This window comes from Cryptomeria japonica, unplaced genomic scaffold (genome assembly GCF_030272615.1).
Source record: "Cryptomeria japonica unplaced genomic scaffold, Sugi_1.0 HiC_scaffold_24, whole genome shotgun sequence".
Classification (NCBI taxonomy): domain Eukaryota; kingdom Viridiplantae; phylum Streptophyta; class Pinopsida; order Cupressales; family Cupressaceae; genus Cryptomeria; species Cryptomeria japonica.
The window spans coordinates 132,501-145,006 of record NW_026728846.1 but is presented as its reverse complement, the minus strand read 5'-3'; positions in this window follow the sequence as shown (position 1 = coordinate 145,006).

Genomic DNA, 12,506 nt, shown 5'->3' with positions numbered 1-12,506 from the left:
GAAGTGCGCCCCGTTCGCCAAGTGTGAGCCCTGCCCGGGTGCGCGCACCTTGCTAGGGCGTCGGGTGTGCACCCGGCCCGGCCTACGTGCGTGCACCTGGAGGGGGCGTCGTGTGCGTGCAGTGTCCCGTCTGCAACGCGGTGCCCACACACCACCTCGGGCGCAACGACCTGCGCTCACATGTGGGCCGAGTGCACCTTGGTGCATGTTCGGGGCGCCTCGGGTGCACGCTCGATCTTGCCCCGGTGCACCAAGGCGCTCGGTTTGCCCCGGGTGCGCACTTGGTGCAAGGTGGGCACCCAAAATAGGGATCAAGCACCAAAACACAAGTTTCGGGATGCAAAATGGGACCCAAGGACCACAAATGCGTTCCAAGACCCATGATGGGTCCACGAGAACAAAAATGTGTTCCGAGACTTAATAAACAAATATTGGGTTTTAGGAGAAGAAACATGCTCTGATGCCCAAAACGAGAATCGACCCCGAAAAGGCCACAGGCCAAAAGTGGGATGCGAGACAAAAAAAAATGGGACCCGAGGACCAAAATTGGGTTCCCAGGTCGAAGACAGGGCAACCGGACAAGAAACGACCTCTAAGGCTCGAAATGAGTCCCGACGACTAAAACTTGACAAGAAGCACCCATCAGGCACCCAACTCGACACCCATGGGATGCCGACCCACCCGGGCTTCCACCTAGCACACCTTGGCACCCACCCACCCTCGCACCCAACCTCGCACCCAACTTAGCACCTTTGAACCCACATTGGCACTCACCCTGACCCTGGCACCTTGGAACCCACATTGGCACTCACCTTGACCCTGGCACCCACCTTTGCACTCACCTTGGGACCCACCCTGGCTCCCACCTCGGCACCCACCCAGACACCCACCTTGGTTCCTTGGCACCCACCTTGGATCCTTGGCACCCACCCCGACACCCACCTTGGCACGCAACTTGGCTACTTGCCACCCACCTTGGCTCCTTGACGCCCACCCCGACAACCACCCCGTGACCTACCCTGGCTAGGGTTGGTGCACACCCACCCTGGTGCCCACCTTGGCACCCACCCTATGACCCACCTTGGCACGCACCTTAGTACCCACCCCGTTACCCACCCTAGGACCCACCCCGTGACCCACCTTGGCCAGGGTGGGTGCACCCACCCTGGTGCCCACCTTGGCACCCACCCATCCTAGCACCCAGCCTGTGACCGGGCTTGGAACCCAACCTTGCACCCGCACCCGTCTTGGCCAGTGTGGGTGCGCACCCATCCTGGCACCCACGTTGTGACACACCCTTTAACCCACGCACCCTAGCACCCACGTTGGCACCCACCTTGGAACCCAACCTAGCAACTTGGCACCCACCCCGTGACCCACCTTGGCATCCACCATAGCAGTCGCCGACTTGGCACCCACCTCGGCACCCACCTTGACACTTGTGGACCCACCTTGCCACTCACCCTAGCATCGACCCATCCTAGCACCCACCCTGGCACCTTTGCACCCTAGCACTCACCCATCCTAGCACCTAACCTGTGACCCACCTTGACACTCACCCTCGCACCCACCTTGGAACCCAACCTAGCACCCACCCACCCTGACACCAACCCTAGCACCTACCCACCCTTGCACCCACCCTGTGACCCATCTTGGCACCCACCCATCCTACCACTCAACCTATCACCCACCTTCTCACCCACCTTGGCATCCACCTTAGCACCCACCCACACTGGCACCTTGGCACCCACCTCGGGCAAGGTGGGTGCACACCCACCCTGGCACCCAATTTAGAACCCACCGAGCATGTTACCCACCTTGGCACCCACATTGCAGCCCACCCTAGTACCCACCCTATGACCCACATTGGCATCCACACCCTAGCACCCAGGCACCTCGACACCCGCCTTGACACCCACCCTAGCACTGAACCTGTGACCCACCTTGGAACTCACCCTAGAACCCACCCACCCTGTGAACCACCTTGGCATCCACCTTAGCACCCACCCACCTTGGCACCCACTCTAGCACTCACCCATCCTAACACCCAACTTGTTACCCACCTTGGCACCCGCCCTCGCGTCCACCTTGAAACCCACCCTAGCACCCACCCACGCAGGAGCCCACCTTGGCACCCAACCTAACACCCACGCATCCTGGCACCCAACTTGTGACCCACCTTGGAACCCACCCTAGTACCCACCTTTGAACCCACTATATCACCAACCCACCTTGGCACCCACCCTATGACCCTCTTTGGAATCCACCCTAGCACGCACCCACCCTGGCACCCACCATGGAGCGCACCCTAGCACCCACCCACCTCGGCACGCACCTCAACACCCACCTTGGTGTGCGCACTGCGCCAACCTCTCAAAGACCCTATGTGGTGCGCTCCAAAGTGTACACCTTTGGTGCGCTCCAAGGTGCGCACCTTTGGTGCACACCGAGGTGCACACCAAAGTGTGCACCGAGGTGAGCACCAAAGTGCACTCCAGGGTGCACACCAAGGCGTGCACCTTTGGTGCGGTCAATGCAAACGAATTCGGAAGTTGGGGTCGATGTCCTAATCGCTGCTGCAGACTACACGTATGAGAATCGGACAAATAGCTTTATATAGGGGAGGTGTTGCGTTTGATGGGTCGACTCCCCTGGTTGTGTGCACTGCACCAACTTCAAAGACCCTGTCTTGTTTAAGAAGTCAAAAGTTGGGGTGGATGTCCTAATCATTGCTGCAGTCTACGCATGTATGAGAATCAGACAAATAGCTTATATAGGGGAGGTGTTGCATTCGGTGGGTTGACTCCCCTGGTTGTGCGCACTGCGCCAACCTCAAAGACCCCGCATAGCAGAAGAAGTCGGAAGTCGGATTTTGGTGAGCACCAAGGCGTGCACCTTTGGTGCGGTCAACGCAGACGAATTCAGAAGTTGGGGTGGATGTCCTAATCGTTGTTGCAGGCTACACATGTATGAGAATCAGACAAATAGCTTATATAGGGGAGGTGTTGGGTTTGATGGGTCAACTCCCTTGGTTGTGCGCATTACGCCAACCTCAAAGACCTTGTTTTCGTTAAGAAGTCAAAAGTTGGGGTCAATGTCCTAATGGCTCCTGCAGGCTACACATGTATGAGAATCGGACAAATAGCTTATATAGGGGAGGTGTTGGGTTTGATGGGTCGACTCCCCTGGTTGTGCGCATTACGTCAACCTCAAAGACCTTGTTTTCGTTAAGAAGTCAAAAGTTGGGGTCGATGTCCTAATTGCTCCTGTAGACTACACATGTATGAGAATCAGACAAATAGCTTATATAGGGGAGGTGTTGGGTTTGATGGGTTGACTCCCCTAGTTGTTCGCATTACACCAACCTCAAAGACCTTGTTTTCGTTTAGAAGCCGAAAGTTGGGGTCGATGTCCTAATTGCTCCTGCAGGCTACGCATGTATGAGAATCAGACAAATAGCTTATATAGGGGAGGTGTTGGGTTTGATGGGTCGACTCCCCTGGTTGTGCGCATTGCGCCAACCTCAAAGACCCTGCATTGCGGATGAAGTCGAAAGTCAGAGTTTGGTGTGCTACAAGGTGTGGTCGAAGGTGCTCACCTAGGTGTGCACCTTTGGAGCACAGGAAAAGTGCCCTCCAAAAGTGCGCACCTTTGGAGTGCACAAAAGTGCCCTCCAAAAGTGCGCACCTTTGGAGCGCAGAAAAGTGCCCTCCAAAAAGTGCCCTCCAAAAGTGCGCACCTTTGGAGCGCAGAAAAGTGCCCTCCAAAAAGTGCCCTCCAAAAGTGCGCACCTTTGGAGCGCAGAAAAGTGCCCTCCAAAAAGTGCCCTCCAAAAGTGCGCACCTTTGGAGCGCAGAAAAGTGCCCTCCAAAAAGTGCCCTCCAAAAGTGCGCACCTTTGGAGCGCAGAAAAGTGCCCTCCAAAAAGTGCCCTCCAAAAGTGCGCACCTTTGGAGCGCAGAAAAGTGCCCTCCAAAAAGTGCCCTCCAAAAGTGCGCACCTTTGGAGCGCAGAAAAGTGCCCTCCAAAAAGTGCCCTCCAAAAGTGCGCACCTTTGGAGCGCAGAAAAGTGCCCTCCAAAAAGTGCCCTCCAAAAGTGCGCACCTTTGGAGCGCAGAAAAGTGCCCTCCAAAAGTGCGCACCTTTGGAGCGCAGAAAAGTGCCCTCCAAAAGTGCGCACCTTTGGAGCGCACAAAAGTGCCCTCCAAAAGTGCGCACTTTTGGTGCGCACCAAGGCGCTGGTTCGGTCGTTGCAGGCGAGTTCGGAAGTTGGGGTCGATGTCCTGAGCGGAGGTGCAAACTACACAGGTGTCGGAATCGGACAAATAGCTTATATAGGGGAGGTGTATGCTTCGATGGGTCGACTCCCCAGGTTGAGCGCACCGCGCCAACCTCAAAGACCCTACGGTATGGATGAAGTCGGAAGTTGGGTCCGATGACCGATTCGATTAGTAGGTATGCTCATGAGGTCGGAATTTGGGTCCGATGACCTGCCATGTGCAGGAAGGCGAATGTTGACACTGTGCGTTGCAAGGTGCACACCAAGGCGCTGGTGCGGTCTTTTTAGTCGAGTTCGGAAGTTGGGGTCGATGTCCTGATCGGAGGTGCAAGCTACACAGGTGTGGGAATCGGACAAATAGCTTATATAGGGGAGGTGTATGCTTCGTTGGGTCGACTCCCCGGGTTGAGCGCACCGCGCCAACCTCAAAGACCCTACGGTATGGATGAAGTCGGAAGTTGGGTCCGATGACCGATTCGATATGTAGGCATACTCGCGAGGTCGGAATTTGGGTCCGATGACCTGCCACGTGCAGGAAGGCGAATGTTGGCACTGTGCGTTGCAAGGTGCGCACCAAGGCGCTGGTTCGGTCGTTGGAGGCGAGTTCGGAAGTTGGGGTCGATGTCTTGATCGGAGGTGCAAACTACACAGGTGTGGGAATCGGACAAATAGCTTATATAGGGGAGGTGTATGCTTCGTTGGGTCGACTCCCCGGGTTGAGCGCACCGCGCCAACCTCAAAGACCCTACGGTATGGATGAAGTCGGAAGTTGGGTCCGATGACCGATTCGATATGTAGGCATACTCGCGAGGTCGGAATTTGGGTCCGATGACCTGCCATGTGCAGGAAGGCGAATGTTGGGACTGTGCGTCGCAAGGTGCGCACCAAGGCGCTGGTGCCGTCGTTGCAGTCGAGTTCGGAAGTTGGGGTCGATGTCCTGGTCAGAGGTGCAAACTACACAGGTGTGGGAATCGGACAAATAGCTTATATAGGGGAGGTGTATGCTTCGATGGGTCGACTCCCTGGGTTGAGCGCACCGCGCCAACCTCAAAGACCCTACAGTATGGATGAAGTCGGAAGTTGGGTCCGATGACCGATTCGATACGTAGGCATATTGGCGAGGTCTGAATTTGTGTCCGATGACCTGCCATGCGCAGGAAGGCGGAATTTGGGTCCGATGACCGAGTTGATGGCGTGTCATGCGCAGAAAGGCGGAATTTGGGTCCGATGACCGAGTTGATGTTGATGGCCCGCCATGCACAGGAAGGCGGAATTTGGGTCCGATGACCGATTTGAAGGCGTGCCATACGCAAAAAGGCGGAGTTTGGGTCCGATGACCGAGTTGATATTGATGGCCCGCCATGCGCAGGAAGGCGGAATTTGGGTCCGATGACCTGACATACGCATGGAGTCCGACTCGGGGGCCGATGTTCGATTCGATGACTTGCATTGTGGGTAAAGTCGGAAGTTGTGGTCTTTGACCCGATTCGATGACCAGACTTCGGCTGCTTGAGAATCGGACAAATAACTTATATAGGGGAGGTAGTGTTCTCGAGCATCCTCCCCCCGTGCCCGTTTATGTCGATTGATGCTGGTGCTCGACTGGTTGGAGCGCTCGGATGCAAAAATCTTGCACCAGGATTTATCGATTGTGATGGACACGGCAAGTCTCCTGATTGCTATGCAGGAGCTCATCGTGAATCTCTATGCGGCCTTGGTATGGACTCGACCTGCGGAATGGTTCGGCAATGGTAGTCGCTCCAACACGTCCTTGCAATGGCCACAGAGGTGATTCGACTAGAGCTCCAGTCTAGCTTTTGGGTTGCTTGGCGGACTGGTATAGCCGCGATCGAGTTCCGGCCATGAACGTTTTAGATAGCTCTTGGGCTTTCTGGGACGGAAGTCGGAAGTTTGGGCTGTTGTCCGATTTGATGACCATTCTTCGGATGTGTGAGAATCGGACAAATAACTTATATAGGGGACTGTGTTGTCTCACGCAGCCCCCTCCGTGCCCCTCTATCTCGACCGATGTTGGTGCTTGAAAGGGTTGGGATCGCTCGGATTTATAAACGTGCACCACCATTTGTCGAGTGTGAGGGACGCGGCAGGTCTCCTAAATGCTATGCGGGCGCTCTCTGAGAATCTCTATCCGGCCTCGACACAGACTAGTCTTGCTGAATGGTTTGGCACTGGTAGTCGATCCAACACGTCGTTGTTGTGGCCGCCTAGGCGATTCGATTCGAGCCCCCGTCTAGCTTTTGGGTTGCTTGGCGGATTTTGCCCTATCCGCAAGTGAGCTCGGTCCCTAAACGTTCGAGAAACCCGATTGCTATGCGCCGACTCTCTTTCTTGCGAGCCTCCATCTAGCTTTTGGGTCTCTACGGAACGGAAGTCGGAATCTGGGACCGTTGTTTGATTCGACGAGGCAGACTACGGTTGTGCGAGAATCGGACAAATAACTTATATAGGGGAGGTGTTGACTGGAGCATTCTCCCCCGTGCCCCTCTAACTCGACCAATGCTGGCGCTCGAACGGTGGTAGCGCTCGGATTTTCATTGAGCGCCAGCATTGGTCGATTTAGAGGGGCATGCGAGATTCCCGAATGCTATGCGAGGGCTCTAACGGAAATGTCTATTGGTTTCGGTATGGATGCAATTGCGAGTGGTTCGGCAAAGGTAGTCGTTCCGATGCGTCCATGTCGTGGCCAAATCGATAATTCGATTTGAGCCCTCGTATAGCATTTGGGTCTCTCGATGTGATTCCGCATTCCAGTCCCTTTGGGCACTGCTTGAGCCGCATCCCAGGGGGTTCCCTTCCCAATAATCTGCCTCGCAACCCGATTGCTATGCGGTGAGGCTCCTCGGCCGCCTCGGAACTATCTGTGTATCAGACGCATCGCGGGATAAGGGGTTGGCAACGGTAGTCGCCCCAAGCGCGTCCGATGCTTGGACCATTCCGAGGCGGCCCTGAAGCCTCTTCCGTCTAGCCGTTGGGTCCTTCTCGCCGCATCCCTCGCCTCGCACCCCGATTGCTATGCGGTGAGGCTCCTCGGCCGCCTCGGAACTATCTGTGTATCGGACGCGTCGCGGGATAAGGGGTTGTCACTGGTAGTCGCCCCAAGCGCGTCCGATGCTTGGACCATTCCGAGGCGGCCCTGAAGCCTCTTCCGTCTAGCCGTTGGGTCCTTCTCGCCGCATCCCTCGCCTCGCACCCCGATTGCTATGCGGTGAGGCTCCTCGGCCGCCTCGGAACTATCTGTGTATCGGACGCGTCGCGGGATAAGGGGTTGTCATTGGTAGTCGCCCCAAGCGCGTCCGATGCTTGGACCATTCCGAGGCGGCCCTGAAGCCTCTTCCGTCTAGCCGTTGGGTCCTTCTCGCCGCATCCCTCGCCTCGCACCCCGATTGCTATGCGGTGAGGCTCCTCGGCCGCCTCGGAACTATCTGTGTATCGGACGCGTCGCGGGATAAGGGGTTGTCACTGGTAGTCGCCCCAAGCGCGTCCGATGCTTGGACCATTCCGAGGCGGCCCTGAAGCCTCTTCCGTCTAGCCGTTGGGTCCTTCTCGCCGCATCCCTCGCCTCGCACCCCGATTGCTATGCGGTGAGGCTCCTCGGCCGCCTCGGAACTATCTGTGTATCGGACGCGTCGCGGGATAAGGGGTTGTCACTGGTAGTCGCCCCAAGCGCGTTCGATGCTTGGACCATTCCGAGGCGGCCCTGAAGCCTCTTCCGTCTAGCCGTTGGGTCCTTCTCGCCGCATCCCTCGCCTCGCACCCCGATTGCTATGCGGTGAGGCTCCTCGGCCGCCTTGGAACTATCTGTGTATCGGACGCGTCGCGGGATAAGGGGTTGTCACTGGTAGTCGCCCCAAGCGCGTCCGATGCTTGGACCATTCCGAGGCGGACCCGAAGCCTCTTCCGTCTAGCCGTTGGGTCCTTCTCGCCGCATCCTTCGCCTCGCACCCCGATTGCTATGCGGTGAGGCTCCTCGGCCGCCTCGGAACTATCTGTGTATCGGACGCGTCGCGGGATAAGGGGTTGTCACTGGTAGTCGCCCCAAGCGCGTCCGATGCTTGGACCATTCCGAGGCGGACCCGAAGCCTCTTCCGTCTAGCCGTTGGGTCCTTCTCGCCGCATCCCTCGCCTCGCACCCCGATTGCTATGCGGTGAGGCTCCTCGGCCGCCTTGGAACTATCTGTGTATCGGACGCGTCGCGGGATAAGGGGTTGTCACTGGTAGTCGCCCCAAGCGCGTCCGATGCTTGGACCATTCCGAGGCGGACCCGAAGCCTCTTCCGTCTAGCCGTTGGGTCCTTCTCGCCGCATCCCTCGCCTCGCACCCCGATTGCTATGCGGTGAGGCTCCTCGGCCGCCTTGGAACTATCTGTGTATCGGACGCGTCGCGGGATAAGGGGTTGTCACTGGTAGTCGCCCCAAGCGCGTCCGATGCTTGGACCATTCCGAGGCGGACCCGAAGCCTCTTCCGTCTAGCCGTTGGGTCCTTCTCGCCGCATCCCTCGCCTCGCACCCCGATTGCTATGCGGTGAGGCTCCTCGGCCGCCTTGGAACTATCTGTGTATCGGACGCGTCGCGGGATAAGGGGTTGTCACTGGTAGTCGCCCCAAGCGCGTCCGATGCTTGGACCATTCCGAGGCGGCCCCGAAGCCTCTTCCGTGTAGCCGTTGGGTCCTTCTCGCCGCATCCCGCGCCTCGCACCCCGATTGCTATGCGGTGAGGCTCCTCGGCCGCCTTGGAACTATCTGTGTATCGGACGCGTCGCGGGATAAGGGGTTGTCACTGGTAGTCGCCCCAAGCGCGTCCGATGCTTGGACCATTCCGAGGCGGCCCCGAAGCCTCTTCCGTGTAGCCGTTGGGTCCTTCTCGCCGCATCCCTCGCCTCGCACCCCGATTGCTATGCGGTGAGGCTCCTCGGCCGCCTTGGAACTATCTGTGTATCGGACGCGTCGCGGGATAAGGGGTTGTCACTGGTAGTCGCCCCAAGCGCGTCCGATGCTTGGACCATTCCGAGGCGGACCTGAAGCCTCTTCCCTCTAGCCGTTGGGGCTTTCTCGCCGCATCCCTCGCCTCGCACCCTGATTGCTATGCTGTGAGGCTCCTCGGCCGCCTTGGAACTATCTGTGTATCGGACGCATCGCGGGATAAGGGGTTGGCAGTGGTAGTCGCCCCAAGCGCATCCGATGCTTGGACCATTCCGAGGCGGCCCTGCAGCCTCTTCCGTCTAGCCGTTGGGGCCATCTCGCCGCATCCCCCACCTCGCACCACGATTGCTATGCGGTGAGGCTCCTTGGCCGCCTCGGAACTATCTGTGTATCGGACGCATCGCGGGATAAGGGGTTGTCACTGGTAGTCGCCCCAAGCGCGTCCGATGCTTGGACTATTCCGAGGCGGCCCTGCAGCCTCTTCCGTCTAGCCGTTGGGGCCATCTCGCTGCATCCCCCACCTCCTCGGCCGCCTCGGAACTATCTGTGTATCGGACGCATCGCGGGATAAGGGGTTGGCAGTGGTAGTCGCCCCAAGCGCGTCCGATGCTTGGACTATTCCGAGGCAGCCCTGCAGCCTCTTCCGTCTAGCCTTTGGGGCCATCTCGCCGCATCCCTCGCCTCGCACCCCGATTGCTATGCGGTGAGGCTCCTCGGCCGCCTGGGAACTATCTTCGTATCGGACGCATCGCGGGATAAGGGGTTGTCACTGGTAGTCGCCCCAAGCGCGTCCGATGCTTGGACTATTCCGAGGCGGCCCTGTGGCCTCTTCCGTCTAGCCATTGGGGCCATCTCGCCGCATCCCCCACCTCGCACCCCGATTGCTATGCGGTGAGGCTCTTCGGCCGCCTTGGAACTATCTTCGTATCGGACGCATCGCGGGATAAGGGGTTGTCACTGGTAGTGGCCCCAAGCGCGTCCGATGCTTGGACTATTCCGAGGCGGCCCTGCAGCCTCTTCCGTCTAGCCGTTGGGGCCATCTCGCCGCATCCCCCACCTCGCACCCCGATTGCTATGCGGTGAGGCTCCTCGGCCGCCTTGGAACTATCTTCGTATCGGACGCATCGCGGGATAAGGGGTTGTCACTGGTAGTCGCCCCAAGCGCGTCCGATGCTTGGACTATTCCGACGCGGCCCTGTGGCCTCTTCCGTCTAGCCGTTGGGGCCATCTCGCCGCATCCCCCACCTCGCACCCCGATTGCTATGCGGTGAGGCTCCTCGGCCGCCTTGGAACCATCTTCGTATCGGACGCATCGCGGGATAGGGGGCTGTCACTGGTAGTCGCCCCAAGCGTGTCCGATGCTTGGACCATTCCTAGGCGGCCCTGAAGCCTCTTCCGTCTAGCCGTTGGGGCCTTCCCGCCCCATCCCTCGCCTCGCACCCCCGATTGCTATGCGGTGAGGCTCCTCGGCCGCCTTGGAACCATCTGTGTATCGGACGCATCGCGGGATAAGGGGTTGGCACTGGCAGTCGCCCCAAGCGCGTCCGATGCTTGGACCATTCCGAGGTGGCCCTGAAGCCTCTTCCGTCTAGCCGTTGGGGCCTTCCCGCCCCATCCCTCGCCTCGCACCCCGATTGATATGCGGTGAGGCTCCTCGGCCGCCTTGGAACTATCTGTGTATCGGACGCATCGCGGGATAAGGGGTTGGCACTGGTAGTCGTCCCAATCGCATCCGATGCTTGGACCATTCCGAGGCGGCCCTGCAGCCTCTTCCGTTTAGCCGTCGGGGCCTTCCCGCCGCATCCCTCGCCTCGCATCCCGATTCCTATGCGGTGAGTCTTCTCGGCCGCCGCGGAACTATACCTGTTATTGCTACTGCATCCTTCGGCTGGTAACCTCCTCTGCCGCCTTGGAACGTTCTCTTTGTCGGACGCGTCGCGGGATAAGGGGTTGGCACTGGTAGTCGCCCCAAGCGCGCCCGATGCATAGACCGCTCCGAGTCGACCTTGCTTTCAGCCTCTCACATGCATAGACCTCTCTGAGTCGACCCTGCAGCCTCTCACGTTTAGCCTTTGGAATCTCGCCTCACAACATGATTGCTATCCTTGATGCATCCCTTGCCTCGAGCCCTGATTGCTTTCTTGGCTGCATCCCTCCTCTCCTCACAGCCCGGTTGTCATCACTGCTTCATCCGTCGCTTCATGCATTCTGGCTGCTGGGCCCTTCCCACCGCACACCTCGATTGCTATCTCTTCTGCATCACACACCCCGATTGCTATCTCTGCTACATCCCTCGGCTCTCACTTCTGCATCCTTCGCCTCACACCTCGATTGCTATCAATGCTGCATCCGTAACCTCACACCCCGATTGCTATGCGGGGAGGCTCCTTGGCCGCCTTGGAAATTTCTGTGTGTCGGACGCACCGCGGGATAAGGGGTTGGCACTGGTAGTCGCCCCAAGTGCGCCCGATTCTTAGACCGCTTCGAGGTGACCTCGTAGCCTCTTTCGTCCAGGCTTCCTGCCTTCAACGCCCTTTTTACACCTCGATTGCTATGCGCGGGCTCGTTGGCGTCTATCACCTCTCTGCGAAGAGTGGCACGATGATTGTTGGGGTAAATCGTAGCAGTCCGATCTCTGGCCTTGGGCCATTGTGAGGGCTGATCGATTTCCTGTGCGCATCTCGTGTTCGCCCAGTAACAGACTCGACGACTTGTAATCGGTCTTGTTCCCGATTGTTCCTGGAGGTAGTCTTCGGAACTCTTGGATTTGACCTGTCACTCGAACTGTCCTCTTCCGAGGATGCTTGTGTGTGTGTGCTTGTGCCATTTCCTTGGCGGTATTAACGAGATATTAAAGAGCGGAGTGAGCGCCTCGCCCAGCTATGTTTGGGGCTCTCACTCCCTTACCCGGTGTGCGACCGCTTTGCACGTAGGTTGCGGAGCATCGCGACTCTTTCGATGTTTGGCGGTTGTCTTCCGGTGATGCGTTGGTCCCGAAGTGCACGTTACTAGCATTTCTGCCATTGTTCTCGATCTTTGGCACGTTCTTTCGTTGCAATTGGATATATATCTCCGTTTATACGCGCAGGCTTCTCCCGCCTATTCAGCGCTGTCCCACTCTCAGCACTCTCGTGGTCTCCTTGGCTTCTCTCTCCCGTGAGCGAGCTCTCTTCTCGAGTCTTTTCCATGTCCCATGGAGGTTGCCTTGCGAAATTCGGGCACACAAACGTGACCGGATAAGAGCGGAATTGCCTATGAGGAGAAGCTCACCTTAGGGAGCAGCAATGCC